Here is a 13,606-nt window from a genome sequence, read left to right on the forward strand (position 1 = left end):
CTTGCTAATGTTTTTCCCCTGGGAAAAGCCAAGTCTCACTGTAACTGGTGTCTTAGTTTGGCAAAACTTCGTATATGTAGACAAATCAGCACAGAAAAAGGTGAAGAACTAAGAACCTTGGGTCTTGTTTTATACTGTCTTTGTCACTTGGACCCCCATTCTGATATGATAGAAAACGGTTCTTTTAGTTCAGGCGAATAATGATAATGCACACAGCTAGGCAGTGCCTGTCTGAGAAGCACAAGAACAAGACCGTCTGTTGTGCTAAGCTGTATTAACGGGCAGTTGTAGCCGTTCCCATCACTGCTCCTATGAAGCACCTCTAATTGATTGTGTATACATGCGCTCAGCCATGAGTGTTCTAGCCAAAGAGTGTCATTACCTGCCATCAAGGCACAGGTAGAAAAGTATTCCGTCTCCATACCTCTGCTTTTCCCTCCCTCTCAAAATTAGCCTTTTCTACATATCTCTTTCTCTCCTTGGGACCTTGAACAAACACAGCACACTGTGATGTTCATTGGGCCTGGGGCTTGTCAGGAGAAGGTCTGGAGTGGGAGGGTGAGCTCCAAAGTCCAGTCCCGAATTCTCCAGTTCCTTCTTTCTTTCTTTCTTTGCTGATTGTGCCCTATAAACATCTACCACTTGAAGGAAACAGAGCAAAATAAGAATTCTGGAAATTTGGCTGATGTCTGTCGCATTGGTATAACTTGAAAATGGAAATCTTTCAGACAAGACCTGGACAAGTCAGTGTGTCTCTTTAAGGACTTCTGTTATATCCTTGCAGGTTCTTGGGCATTGTTAGGCCAGGTCTTGGGGACTGAAATGGCCATATCTCCATTCAGAATTGGCAAAAAACCCTCAGTGAGTCTCCTGCCAGACTTAATGCTATGGCCACGAAGGTGCATATTCAGAAAAGCTATGCCCTGCATGAAGCTGAGTTTTAATAATTAACAGTCTCCTACAATTTGGTCCCTACTCTAGATGAAGTGATTTTCAAGGCAAACTTGCTGCAATAGTCTGAACGTCTTGCAGTTTCCCTCCTGGGATCATGGTGAGGAAAGGCTTAAAAGAGCATGTGGTGATGGAGTAAGACTGTCATGGGGTAAAAAAACCCAAACAAAGTGCAGTGGTGACCATACAATAAAGAATAATTATTTTCAATCCTAAATATATATGTGATATTGTCAGGGAGTAACATTCGGGGGAAAAGGAAGAGGAGATATAGAGAATTTATACACCATTTCTGTCATCTTGTGACAGGGAAATGCCGCCTTCTCCCATCTTCCATCAAGCGTTTCTAGACACGCTGCATGGTCACAGCTAGCCAGTGAGAACTTTGTCTAGTTTTCAGTTCTAGAAACATTACTCTCTTGCAGCCAACTGGCAAAATTTTAAGGCATACATTGAATTTTTAGGTTTTGTCATATAAGAAGAGTTGCATATTTTTAATCTTCAATGCTACTGTATATACACACACACACAAACCCAACCCTTCATCTCAACAGCCCTAGACAGGCTGAATTTTATGGGAAAAAAACCTGCTTGATGGATTATGTAGTTTAAATGCTTTGCTGTTGACCCAGTCTTCAGATTTCTTATAAGTAGTTAGAAAGGCACCATATATCCTTGATTATATTTTTCATCTACAAACATAATAGAGGAAGTTCATGAATTTCAGCCTCAGAGATCATCAGCTGAAAGCTTGTTTAGAAAGTTTAGAGGTGGCCTTTTTTTCTGTTTGAGGATTTACAAGCACTCAGTCAAGGAGTGGAAACACATAGATAAACAGACCAATAGTGGAAGAACGGTTCTTTTAAGAAAATCTGCTTTGGAGCAAATCTAGAGGGACTCTATTTCCCATTATAAATCCTCTGACTATAGCCATGTAAGTGAGTGTGGTGCATCGAAACTGTATGCATTGTTGAGAAAAGTCATAGTAATTTCTTTACCAGAGCACAGACTGTAGTTCTTATGAACGGTTTGTAATGAAGAGCACCTAGAAGGTAAAAGCTCTGTCTCCAAAATAAAACTTAAAATATTACACGCTGCCACAGACTAGATCAAGGCCTCTTGAGTACCAGAGAAAGGTGGCACTAGGGCACACCAGCTTCCGTAGCCTATGAGTGTGGATGCGCGGCGGTACAGACATACCAGAGCAGGATGCTGTTGGCGTAGCACCTGGCTCCCTTTACCACTCAGTACAAATGGACAGGTACAGACTGACTGGGACTGGACCAAGGCTTCCAGGAAGAAATTCAAATAAGGCATGGAGTATGCATAGAAAATGTCTTACGTATTTTGCCACTTCTTATGCTTTGGAAGGAGTCTTGCCTGCAGCATGACCTTAAGGTTCTTTGTGACTAAGGACTGTAAAATTTAATCATTGACCATAAAGCAATTAAAGTAAAAGGAAAGAAATGATTGCTCAAGTATTTGTGAAAGGATTTTATTTTTTTTTCTTGGTACACTACTTTAGGAATATGACTTCCATGCAGAAAAGTAGACCTAGTAATGCTTCTGAAGCAGGGGAGGAAGCAAGTGAAACAATGCTGGTGTTGAGCTTGTTATTAGATGTCACTTGCCATGCTCCTATCAAGGAGTCTATATTTTTCTTGTAATCTCTTTAGCACAATTTGATGAAATATGATTTAGCTCCCATTACAGGTTTAAAATTTAGACCATGCTGTGTTCTCAGACTTAACAAAACCAGGTTTAATTCTGTTTACCTCTCTTTAGTAAAAATAAATAAATAAATAAACTTTTAAATAGGTGCTGCCTTCTCTTAAACACCACCCCCTTCTTCCTAACCTCCGGCCCCCACCCTCATAACTGATGATTTAATACAGGAAGGTTGGACACAGCAGTTGCCTGCCAGTGTAATGCAGTGGCGTGATAACTGTGCAGTCAAACATAGCTTCTGAGAAAAAAGGGGATAGGAAACTTACAAAATATACAGAGGTGATGGGAAGTTGCGTGTAAAAGGTCCAGAATGGTCATAGACAAACAGCTCTGAAGAAAACAGGACATGGAAATCACAACGAGGGGACAAATTTAAAGGAGCATTGGGACGAATAAGCTTCCCCTTCTTCAGGAAGTGTGGCTGTGTGTTAGGGAAGTGGAATGAACAGTCATATTGGTGCATCTGTGCTGGTGTTTGCTTCGGATTTGGGCTGCATTTTTGAGGTGAGCCATCCCCATGCTCCTGCTCACTGTGCTTTGGTAGCCTAATGAAGCGTGAAACCAGCCTCAGAGATGTGCTCTGGGAATGAACATACTGAACTTCAGCAACTAATGGACATTCAGTAGGAAGGACCAGAGCAGAATAAAATTCAAGCATAAATCTTCACAGCATATGTGGTGGGAAGGTGATGTCTTCAGCACCAGCTGGTTTCCCTGCTGATCTGCTCATATTGTGCTAAAAACTTCTTGCAAAGTTCCTTAGTGCCTGAGTGCAGAGACCTTTCCATTCATCTTGCCTAACTAAGCATTTACCTGAGATGCTAATGTGAGAAGCACCACTGGTGGAGACTGACTGAGCTCCAGGAGACAACAGAGAGCAGCTTAGCTCTGTGAAGATCCAAGTTAGCAGTGCCTGCCCCTGTGTGCAGGGATGATAGGGTGAACATGGGTTTAGTCAGGTTGCCAGTGCCTGTATGGAAGAAACGTTGACAGAAACACTACAAATTCTGAATAAACTTTTAGTAAATCATCCTACCATCTCTACCACACTCTAGTTTTTAAAGCCACAAAAGCCTAGGTTTTTTTGACCTAGGTTCTTAGGCTCACCCACCAGCTGTAGGACAGATACATGTAAGACTGTTTGTGAACCTGACAGGAGTTACCACAGTGTATGGTGGTGTAAGAAAATGGTAATTTTGGCAAAGTTCTTTGGTTTTCTATCTCAAAGACCAGGTCTGTGGCTCTGAATGCAGGATACAGACTCTTTGGATCTCAGGGAAGTGAGTTTGGGGGCATTATTTCTTTTATTTCTAAGATTTGTCTGTAGTTAGCGATTTTTCAGAAATACACATCTAAGCTTTTCAACACCAGAAACTGAGCTGCCAGGTATTTCTGATTCCACTAGAAGCTGAAAAGTAAAATGAAATGGATCACTGCTAGGACCCAATTTAACATTCCTGTCTGGAGGTAAAGAGTGGGGTGGCAGCAAGGAGGGAATTATGAAACTTCTAGAAAACCTTACCTTTTGGAAAAGAGAAACGGAAATACTTTTCATTCAGTTGCTACAGAAATAATATCCAAGACTGACAGCAGATCTGTTACACTATGAATGTATTCATTGAGTTACTTGTACAAGACCTGGAACTACTGTTGTCCTCATAATGCACTAGCACAAGATACATGTTCCCTAGATGTCTAAAGATTATCTGCCGAATGGCTGATACTGAGTGTCTTGAAAAAAGAATATTAATAAGCACTTACTTAACACTGCCTTTCTCGTTAGCTACTTTTCCCATGTGCTCCTTAATTCAGCCTGAGAACATTTTTATACCCAATGTTTGGCTAAAGAGTTAATCCTGCTTTTCAAATTGTTTTCACAGTGTTCACTAAACAAAGGGAAGTCACATCTATACTTACTCTTTAATAATGAGTATGAACTGTAACATAAACTAATTTGAATTTGGTTATTTGATGGGCATTAAGCTTTATTCCATCTCATACAATCATATTTCAAGAGACTACAACAAACTGAAAGTCCTGAGTAAACATACAGAGGCATTTATCAACAGAGACAGGAGATCTGTATGGGCTGCCTCCGTAAACCACGAAATGTTCTGCTTTTAATACTTGTAATTATTATTATAATTATAATACTTGTAATGTGAGCACCCCCAGGCTGTAACCAACTTGACCAGACTCCCTCCAGCTCACACCCAGGCACCAACTGCCTCCAGGGGCTGTGGGACAGTGTCCATCAGTGGGGACATAGCCTCCCTGGGGTCACATGCAGTGCCTAGCTTGTCCCACATGGAGCCTGGCAGGGTCATCCACTCAGTCTTGAACTCTGTTATATTTTTTTTAAAGTCTGTTCCCAGAAGATATTTCAAATATGCTGGTGGAATCTTCACTATCAAAATAAAAACATTTTGCTCAACCAGAAAATGACCGCCTAACATATATACAATGAAATAGTATTTTTCAGACCTGCGTTTGTCATTAGTAACAAAGAACTACTCTTACATCACTTTGTAGAATGAGATATGTGTGCGGGAATAGATATAGTAATACGTTCAGTTGCCTGCTTAATTTATACAGGCAACTATATATTTATTTTATATTTATATATAAAATAAATTATACTTAATTCATTATATATAACATATATAATTAATATATATGTTTATCTACTCAATAGAGAGACAGTACACATTTTCAGCACGTAATAATTTCAGGACATAGACAATTTGTCTAGGCTCAAGAGCCATTTATAAATTTTTCATCACCCACAAATATTAATTACTTCCAGGTGATTCATTTTAGCTGAATTTTTTTCTTTCCAGGTTTTCAAAATCTGGGGACAGCAGGTGTGATAGATAGTTGCCATTATTTTGAATATGTGGGTGATTCAAAGACTAAACTCAGTGGTACACAAGATCTGTAGCAGCAAAACAGCCATGGTTCCCATGCTGCAGCAGCACTAGGAAGAGCAGCAAGAGCAAGTTTCCTCTGCTGGTTCTTTGGGCAGATCTGTCCTTCCTCCTTCCTTCTTCCTCTGCTTCCCATGTCAGAAGCAACTCGGCCCAGAACTGTCTCTTCATTTTGAGGATCTCACTGTTGCCAGTCAGATAATAGCCTGCGAGACCCATGTGATTATCAAAGCCACAGTCTGATTGGGATATTTTCTTGCTGTCCCTTGGAATCATTCTCTTTTCATCACTCTTAGTGGGGAATTTATCACCAAGTACAGTTTTCTGCAGAAATATTTTTTTTTCTCCTTTGCATGCTCTTTGCAGTCTGAAATTGCTTGTAGATGTAGCACTTTGAAATGTGATCAATTACCAATCCTGTGCAATGGTTTAATCAGTCACGGTCAAGCTGTCTGTTCCACTCCTCTGCCATTAAAATCCTCACAGACAACCAAAGCTATGAAGATTTTTATCCCATACAGTGTAATATTCAGGTATCTAAACTTAAAATAGTTTGGGAATATCATTTGGACTGATGTTGGTGATTTACTGTTCGTGTTCATTAGTTGCAGAGTTGATAGCCTCTAACTGGTAAGCTCCAGCAAGAAACTGGAACATTTAATGTTTGTAAATGTTCTAGCTACAAGATGAAACGTTCTTCTTAAAACTGGGGTCTGTTCCCTTTCATTTGATAGCATAGTAGATGTGTGACTTACTAGAAACTGTTCTTCCAAAAACATATAAATTAATGATCATCTCACATCTTGATTGATAACTGCGAAAAGCCATCTATTACTTTTATTCATATTTACTAGTCACTGGTATTTCCGTCAGTTATGAAGTCTCTTATGCTTTCTGTTTTACAAAATTTTAAAAAATTAAAAAGTATTTTCAATGGATATAGCAGGAAATGTAATTGGGCAAAGCACTGCTTACAGTACATCATGTATAGCATATTCATTAATGCATATTCTACCTTGCAGTTTTCAAATCTGCCTATCACCTGCTTTGAGCAACACTTACCATAACATGATTCTGGTGACACAAGAAGGCATCATTTTTAAAAGCATCTAGGAATATTTTCTAGTTCCATTTTTATAAATGAAACCACTTATATAACTATGAAACCAAACAAATAACACATAGCTGTCTGCTTTTAATCTTCACAAGCAGCACTTCACAAAAAATAGCTATGAAATCCCTATAACACCTTTACATAGCAGATAAGGGTGACCATTTTTATTTTACTAGTCAGGAAACAGCTCAACAGACAAAGAATCTATTTCTCCTACACACTGCAGATAAAGAAAAGCAAGCTTGGGAATGATTTGTCCAAGGCCACCCAGCTAGATCTGGGATTATAATCAAAGCATGTCAGGTCTCCCGCGCTGTGCCCAGACCAATGACAAAATTGAGGGAGTAAAATCTTAAATGAATATTACAAAGTAAAATTAAATCAGCCTTTAGGGCAGATGCTGTTCCTATAAGTTATATTTGTGAGTTTCTTAAATAAACCCCTCCTATTTTTATGTGTAGAAAATACTTGGTTCATTTTATAGTTTTATTAATTTATATGTTTAACTTTATTATCCGTATTATGTCTGTAAAGACTATAATAATTAAAAAAGTTATTTACACTGGAATTTTTCAATTCAATACTTATCATGGATTTTTTAATGGAACTCTTAATTAGGCATTGGTATTAAAATAAAGAGTGAAAGACATTATAGTAATGCCTAAAGTAGGAACACAGTTTGATTAAATTTTTTATATTTACACATTTTCATTATGGTAAGCTTTAAAAAGTGCCCTAAATGGATCCTACAATTATCCTACAAATTGAGAAATAAGCCATCTCTAAGTCTTCTTCACTTGTGATTTATTGCAGAGTGATGGAGAATATTTCTGCAAGAACTTTAATTATACAAACACTTTAATTACAAAGCATTCTTGGTGCATGCAAAATATTGATTCAGGTATACATAACGAATATATATACCCATGTATGCATGTTTGAAATAGACTGAATAATAATAAAGGGTGATATTCTACCTCTGAAGTCAACTGGATTCTATTGACTTCTGCGGGGCCCAGATTTCACCATCAGTGTATGTTTCCATGCTTCTTTTTGTTCCAGAATTCATCTGTCACCGCTGCCAGAGCTGTGCTAGTTACACCCTGGCGGGTGTCATGCTGTCTGTAATGGATGTTGTAGATGTTGGCCTTCTGTCAACTCCATGGGAAGGACTAATGGAGGTATGCAGTCCCCTCTGAAGTAATGTGTATGTATGCATAGCTCTTCAGCTGCATAGTCCTACAGGGTCGAAATCTTTGCTTGCAGGTGTAACCAAGGAACCAAGGGACCAAGGAACTAAGCCTGGAGAACAGGAAGGGGAGAACTGACAAACTTTGGGGCAAAAAAGGCAGTTCTGGTCTGGTCTACTCTTCCACATGACTAATGAGACCATTCAGTGTTACATCAAAGGTAGAGTCAGCAACTGACTCATGGAGGTTGCGGAAACATTTCCTGGCAGCTGCTAGCAACAACTAAATACCTGTATATATACTATAGGCTAATAACATTTGTATAACATGCTTACACTCACTGGTGTCTTCAATGACATTTGTTATATTTCTGCTCTCTGAAATTTGCCTTAAAATAATTCTGATTTTGTCTTTTTTTTCTGTAATTAAGTATCTGATGTTAGGTAGACTCGTGTCTTTTTGCCTTCTTACACTTATCTGGCCACTTTAATGACATTTGTGTAGTTGCACATCCTTCATCTACACATATTTTGGGAAAAAACAAAGGCTCAGTAAAATGAACAACTTAATGACTTATTAGTGTGGAACATAGATATGAAGCCTGTATATTATTTCTTTCTTTTTTTTTTTTTTTTTTTTTGTTTGCTCAGGCAAAGCATATGACCAACAGAAGAAGAAGAAGCAAAACCTGAATACTGAACACTACTGAGACTTTTTCTCTGTAAAAATGAAAACAAAACTTGCTTATTTATAACTGTGAGGGGAAAAAAACAATCACACCACCACCACCAAAGTATTACAATTTTCGTTTCAAATTTTCTGTTGTTAGTACACAAAATCCCTTCTAAAACCAGTGGAATGATTTTTACTTGCTCAAGCTACAAGTTTTGAAAATGTAGGCAACATTTTTCTCAGAAACATGTAAAACTCCAGGCAAAGACATTCCTAAAGCCATTATCTTTGAAAAACTAGATTTGATAAATCGAGAAATTAAAAGAACGTACAAAAAATAAATATATAGAAGCATGTGTATCTGGGAGGGAAATCATATTCTCTTCCATTTCTGACAGTGGGAACTTAAATAAGCGTATCTGGTAATGTAACATTGGAGCAAGTGACAGAACACCTGGAAAAAAAATTGAGATTAATGAGCTGAAGTGCACATGTCTTGACTTCCAGGAGCAGCACCACATCAGTAATGATATTAAAGGGTATTTAGGGACACACAGGTGGCTATCCATGGCATCTGAAATTTGGAAGTAAAATATTTAACCATTCAGCCAGACAAGGATAAGTTTTGATGGAAGGCAAAGCTTTTTCTACATTGAATCATATAGCCCTGTAGTTCGCAGATTCTAAGCCAGCAAAGTCTTGAAAGATTTTGAAGGGATTCAAAAAGACAAAAAAAAAAAAAAAAAAAAAAAAAAAGAAGAGAGAAAGATAAAATACTCATTTTACTTGACTTCTTAAAGAATGTGTTTATATCTTATCTTTATAAAAGGTACATTATTTTATTATAATGGAAAGAACATTTATAAACTAATTTTTATGAGCAATAAGCAAGGCCAAATTACCAGGAATTAAAAAAAATGTAGAAATACTCAGTGTTCAATTTGACTTTTCAAAGTTTACAGTGTGCTTATGGTTCCATTTATGTTATTCTTAATTTGAGAATACAGATATAAATATAGGTAGATCCTTTTCTGCCTGAAAAAAAGGTAACAGAATGTCATATTGAAGTCTTTGTGAGTCCCTGCAGCTGATCTGGGACTTTTACCTGCTTAGGCTGAGTGAACTCAATCATCTGCATCTCTTTCGGTCTAAAGAACAATATGAAAAAAGTGCCAAACTTTAAAATTCAGTCTAGGAATGTAATCAATACCAGAAAAGTAACTACATTGCCATGGTTAAAACGATCTAGTATTCTAGAATAAGATTACTTGTCCCCCCAGTTAAAACCCTAAAAGACTTTAAAGGACTTTCCACTACCCTGGACAAGATGGGCCTGGTGATGTTCTCTCTGTCTTCTTGCTGGTGACCAAAATAAATTTGTGTGCAGATTTTTCATCTTCAGTGGTGATCAAGACCCTTTCTGTATCCGTTGCAATGCAGATCCAAGCAGTTTGCAGACTGCTTTGAACTTTTTGTTGCATTAAGCTCTCAAGAACCAAAGACTGACAACAGGTTTAGCTGCATGCCTTCTCCAAAATACCTGGGGTGCTGGAATGCTCAGGTAGTATACATATGTAATGTAGTAATATATGTATAGGTAATATAAGTACAGCCAGTTCTACTCTCCCACTTGGGATTTCTTTACATTGGGAAATGTGCACTGGAAAGAAAGCCACATTGCATCATCAGAATATAGAGGGACCAAGCTGAGAATGTGACCCAGGATTGTTAGTAGAAAAATTTGGTATTTATGTCTTCAGTGAAATCAAGCATTTAACACCCAGTTCTCATCCTGCAATAATTCACCAAGAACCAGACACAAAACTGGTAATGAGTTCATGTACTGGCAAGTCAGTGTGGGGTTAATCCTCTTCTTGCATTGATCCATAGTACTGTCAGAAAACAAACAACATGAAAACATGGCTAATTTTCTGTGATCCAGGGCATGTGCAGTAACAGACGACTACAGAAAAGTAGTGAGTAAAAATCCCACTTGTTCCTAAGTTGCACAACATCAGGGGAAAGCATAGTCGTGTTACAGGCATCTGAGTGGAACCTACAGCTGTAAAATAGCGTTCAGAAGCTCAGCTGGGGCTTTGGCTTTTCCAGAGCTCTGCATGAATGGCCAGAAGTGGAGCTCGTATCCAAAATGCCCTGAATGTTCTTGGCCGTAACTTTGTGTTCATAAAATTTGGATGAACTAAAACCTGAAATCAAAAAAAGAGAAGCCTAGCTGTCTTTGCAATACTTTGGGTTTGTGCCCACTTCCTAAGGGCACTACGATCACTTTCCTTGTTTAGATTGGGGTGACAGAATGGCACTTAGATGCAAACGCAGAAGGCAAAGCTTTCTAGTCTCAATCTGTTGGATAAGTTTCTCTGCTTATACTTTGTGGTTGGCTTCTCACTAACACTGCAGTTTTCCTTGGGGAAAACTTAGGATGTCCCTGTCAACAGTAGTTAGTTCCTGTGGTCCTTACACGTCCATCTTGGCCAAGGTTACCAGCTACTCAGTTTTACAAATTCAGCCTGTTTGTGGGTTGTGATCTAAACCAGACCTATGAAATAGTCCATTAAAGAAAAAAGATTCTAACCTAAATACATGGGTATTTAAATTGCCGTCATTACAGTTCTGTTGCAGAGTGTGGCTGTACAAATTGCCAGATCAGGATGACTGAGGAAACAGCAGCCGTATCATGAAAGGCAAAATAAAAGCCCAGGTGTGGGCAAGGTTGGAGCCTTGTGAATGGGTTTCTGTGAAAGGATTTCCAATATATAAACACACTTTTGGCACACCCTAAAAATATTCGTGATAGACAACTTGCATCCAGGGAGAACTCTTTCAAAATGAAATGAGGCTGTGGGCGGCACTCTGAAATGAGCAAAAAAAGGCTGCCTCTTCCTGAAAATTAACTTTTGCCATGTCTATGCTATTGCTCATAATGCCAATTTCCATTATTCCTGGAAGTCCTAGCATTAGAATAGACCATTAAAACCAGTGCTTTAAAGTCACTAGGTTTGATTGCACTTACAGTAAAAAGCTGCACTGGGAAATTGACTGGAATAGCTTGCAATGAGAGCCTTTTTCTGGTTATCTCAAGTGGATGAAGTTAAATTTGAAAGAGGAACAGAGGAAGCACTCTGCAGAATAAGAGTTCCCGCATAGGGAGCTACTTCAGAGTAGTCACTGCACTTTAAAAGTGGCACTCTGCTTTATTTTGAAATACCTTCTAGAAGTAGATAAGCCTAAGTTTCTTTCACAGCTCTGTTAATGTGAAGGATCCTTAAAGTGGGTGTGAATGTAACTGAATTTAGCACCCGCATTCCATTCTAATTTGCACCCACTTTCAGGCTGCATTACACTGCCGGAAAGGTGAAAAGAGGCATTCATATCAGTCCTGGGCTATTTTATTTGTAAATTATTCTGATTAAAGCAGTGGTGCTCTAACAGCAAGCAGTGTATTGCTACAATAGGGTCTTACAGTCTGTATGGTTGGGGGTTTCATTGGATTTGTTTGGGGTTTGTTGTTTTTTTTTTCTCCCAAACTGTTGACTTCTTTAGTGTTAGAAGAGGACTTTGGTTCCAGCACATGGAAAAATCCTTTGCACCTGCAGATGCTTCAGATCTCTGACTGGGGATCCCTGTGCTAAAATGGTCCACACTGTTATTACTGGCTCTGTTACCATAGCAATGCGAACTCTGTTTGATATGAACATTCTTCCCTACAATTACTACAGCTGATGAGCACAGTAATTATCATAGCTTCCTAAGGTGCACTTAAAATAGCAGAAGCAAGGGAATGCATGCTTGAAATATATGGTTCATTCTTTGCAGGCTGTCCTGAAAAATCCCTCTCAGTGGGAAAGTTCAACTTGTTTTCTGTGGTTTTATATGAGATATTTAAGATTTTTCAGGATAAAGGTTATACTGGGACAAGATACAGCAATAAGCATAGAAAATATCCAGTAACTGTAACACAGCATGATTTATATTACCATTCTTTAAATCATCTTACTGTTATTAGCTCTACATACCTCCAGACATGACAGAACAGGCCCAGAAGCAACATCAACTGGTGTCACACTGTGGAACGACTTAACGAGGAGTTTTTCAATATCAGAAAAATTAGTATCTGCAGTACGCTACCAACCGTGCTGCAGCTTCACAGATGAGAAGCTGCTAAAATAAACAGAATTCAGGCATTTTTATTTTTCTTTTATAACTGAATGGCAAAAACTAAGCAAAAAATCCTCTCAAAGAAAACCTGAAAGCCTTTGTAGACCAATGTTTGTATCAGTGGAGAGTGTGTTTTCAGCATCGTAAAGGTTCACAAAATCACAGGGAGTAATCTTTTGCAGCTATCAATTTTCTTCTTAATATATATATATATAAATATATATATATAAACATAAATTTTCAAACAGTGATAATGCCTGATTCATTGTAAAGGAGATTTAAGAACTTTGTTCTAGCTAGATTTTTTTCTCATTTTAAATGATGGTGAGCTCTGACAGGAGATGCTACACTGCCAGGGAGCTGCTTACCATCTCTTAACCTATGAAACAGGTAGCCACCTGTATATTACATATGGTTATAACACCACAGGTTTTTGCTCTGTGGGGTAAGCAGTCATCAACAGGTTTCGCAGGAAGACCATCTGTAAATGAAAAGTAGGATATTGAAGAAGGTATCAGCTGGACAGATCAAGAATTTGCCTTCAGAAATGGTGAGTGTTTATTAATTCAAGATAAAAGTAGATTTAACTGGTAGCATAGTAATCAACTTGTAACTGAAGAAAACAGCTGAGTAAAAGTGACACATTGGGAATTGTTTGGGGAAGGTGATGGGAGAAATCTGAGAGTGCTAATGATTCGTCTAGCCACAGTTACATGTGCCTTAATTCAGGTGTCTTGTTGTTCCGATAGATCAGATTTCTGAAGCTAATGTTTAGTATCTTGTGATTTGTGGAAATGCTAATGATTTTTTTGACTTATTATTATTGGAATATGTTCATTAACAGGACT

Source organism: Falco biarmicus, chromosome 5 (genome assembly GCF_023638135.1).
Source record: "Falco biarmicus isolate bFalBia1 chromosome 5, bFalBia1.pri, whole genome shotgun sequence".
Classification (NCBI taxonomy): domain Eukaryota; kingdom Metazoa; phylum Chordata; class Aves; order Falconiformes; family Falconidae; genus Falco; species Falco biarmicus.